Source organism: Rattus rattus, chromosome X (genome assembly GCF_011064425.1).
Source record: "Rattus rattus isolate New Zealand chromosome X, Rrattus_CSIRO_v1, whole genome shotgun sequence".
Taxonomy (NCBI): domain Eukaryota; kingdom Metazoa; phylum Chordata; class Mammalia; order Rodentia; family Muridae; genus Rattus; species Rattus rattus.
Window position 1 is genome coordinate 65973754 of NC_046172.1, and position 2833 is coordinate 65976586.

A 2833-nucleotide genomic window follows, 5' to 3' on the forward strand; every position below is an offset into this window, starting at 1 on the left:
AGGAGAGTAAGCCTGAAACCAGGATGCCTATGGAGGTTGGTACCATGATAGCCTTCCTTTCCCCGCCCCCTCCAATGTGTTCAGATATTTTATGTGCATGTATTCTGTGCACCACATGCATACAAGTGTCAGCTGAGGCCAGAAGAAAGGTCATCTGATCCCTAAGTACTGGAGTTGTAAATGCTTATTAGCTGCCGTGGGGGCGCCGAGAATTGAAACTAGGTCCTCTGAAACCAGTGCTCTCAACTATTAAGGCCTCTCTCCAGTCCCTTTTGCCATTTCCTTGACTTTTCCTAACCTAAGACATGAATATCCGGGAAGCCATAAAGATGGAGCTCTGTGTGAGACAGAAGTCTAGGTCCCACCATGCAGAAAAGACCAGTTTTATGCTCTTCTCAAAGGTTTTTAAGCATAGAACCCAGAGTTTTACTGTACTCATCTTAAGACGGCTCCTACACATTGTAGAACAGAGTACTGCCTTCATGCTCCTTCTTAGTGACTTCACAGAAGTGACTCCTCCATCTGGGCCATGCCTTGGTCAGAAAACTCCTGTGAGTATGGAGCCCCTAGCTGGCCAGCAAAGAAGCTGCCCACCCCCACACAGTAGATGGCCAAGAAGATGGTTCAGGAAGTTAGCTCTAGAAATTAGTGTGGAGGAAAGAACTCTCTGATTTGTTGTTGTTTCTTGAGTTGTTCTGTATAGCCCTGGCTGTCATGGAACTCACTCTATAGACAAGAGATCTGCCTGCCTGTCTCTGGATTGCTGGGATCAGAGGCAGACACCAATACTGCTCTCTTGCTTCCTGAATTTTTTTTAACCCAAACACTATTGAAGCTACAAACTGATCTGCCAAGTAGCATTTCTTTTCATGATCTGTAGGCCAGTCATTTGAGGCGGAAGCACGAGAAAGTTTGGGTCCTCGTATGCCCTTAGAGGAGAGAACCTTCTTCAGACTTACAGATGGCTGTCTTCTCCCTGGCTTCACACTGCCTTCCTTTTGTGCTTCAACATTCTTGGTCTCTCCTAATTGCTTTGTGCGAGCGTACATTTCTAAAGGAGCACCTTATTTGCCCTGGCTAACAGGAAGCCAACAAATCACAGTTCCTCCCAACACAGGAAACAAAGAAAACAGGAAATGGGGCCAGACTATAAAACCTCAAAGCACTCTCAAAGTGATTTGTGCCCCCTCTATAAACATGCCACCTCCAAAAGGTCCCATAACCTTCTGCCACATCTTTACATGGCCTCTAGGGTTGATCTGACTTGGGGGAAGTCAGGAAATACATAGACAAACAGACACACAGACAAACTGGAATTGGGGGACTGGATGCTCTGATAGAGAAACCGCAGCAGTATGGAAGGACAGCACTTTTATTATATAGAGTCCAATGGGGTGGTGGGTTATTGCCTGGTGATAAAAAAAGGTAGGGATTACGGTATCAGCTAATCAAGGAGAGGTTGATCTAGTCTCAGTAGGCAGAGTCTCTGTAGGGCACCAGTCTTCAGGCCATAAATACTCAGGGGGAGAAAGCTGCAGTGGTTTCATACACACTCTCACCAACATTTGCACCCAGACTCCTAAGGAAGAATTTAGGATCCCTCTGCACTGCATGGGGATGGGGAAGGGACTTTGCCATCCCATGGGGCTGAGCCTATACTCCTTGACATGGCAGTGTCATGCCAACAACATGCAATAACTCGGGGCTGTCAAGGATTTCCCACAACCTTCCCCTACACCAGCAGCAACTGCAGACCGAATGTTGGAACACATGATCTTATGGGGATGTTTCCTACTCAAATCTAGCTTCATGCAAGTGCAAAATGTAAGGGAAATTTTGCTTTTTTTTTTTTTTTTTTGGTTTTTTTTTTTGAGCTGGGGACCGAACCCAGGGCCTTGCGCTTCCTAGGTAAGCGCTCCACCGCTGAGCTAAATCCCCAGCCCCAATTTTTTGCTCAATTTTAAGGCTCAAATGTCCTTTTGGTTTGGGACAAGGAAGATGGCTCAGTGGGTAATGGGACTTGTGACCTGCCACAAAGCCAGATAACTAAAATTCAATATCCAGGACGTATGTGGTAGAAAGAGTTAAATGACCACCAATTTACATGATTTCCTACCTACAAGCACACAAAGTATGATATAAGAAAAAGACGCGGGAGGGGAGGTACGGCAACATCAGGGCGTCCGGTCTTCTCTGTCGCTAGGAAGCGGGCAGCCGGAGGAAAGATGGTTTACATCTCGAATGGTCAGGTGTTGGACAGCCGGAATCAGTCCCCCTGGAGATTGTCTTTCATAACAGATTTCTTCTGGGGAATAGCAGAATTTGTGGGTTTTTTTTTTTTTCAAAACTCTGCTTCAGCAAGATGTGAAGAAAAGAAGAGGCTACGGGGGCTCCTCTGATTCCAGATACGATGACGGAAGAGGGCCACCAGGAAACCCTCCACGAAGAATGGGTCGGATCAGTCACCTTCGTGGCCCCAGCCTTCCTCCAATGGCCGTGGATGAGGAAGGTAAACGTCCGCTCTGAGAAGCAGACAACTAGACATACACGCGTAGAAGGGAACCATCAAGAGGTGAGGAGCGGCTCATGAGGAGAAGTTGGTGTATGTCCAAACAAGGACTGCTCTGTGTCCAGAAGAATGAGGTCATGCTGGGAACTCCCTCTGCAGGATCTGGCCTGACCGATGTGCAGTTCTATAAATGTACATGTGTGTCTCTTTATCTGTTTTGTATAGTTTACTAAAGTTAATATAGATTTAAGAAGTAAATATTTTTAGGTTAAAAAAAAAAAGAAAAAAAAGTTTTTGTTTAATCCTCTGTCTTCTGAGCCCACC

The 2833-nt window shown here is 46.1% G+C and overlaps 1 pseudogene; it reads left to right on the forward strand.

The window, feature by feature from the left end:
* The first annotated feature begins 2157 nt into the window (after window positions 1-2157).
* LOC116888685 lies at window positions 2158-2626 on the forward strand (annotated as a pseudogene).
* Window positions 2627-2833: the final 207 nt, after the last annotated feature.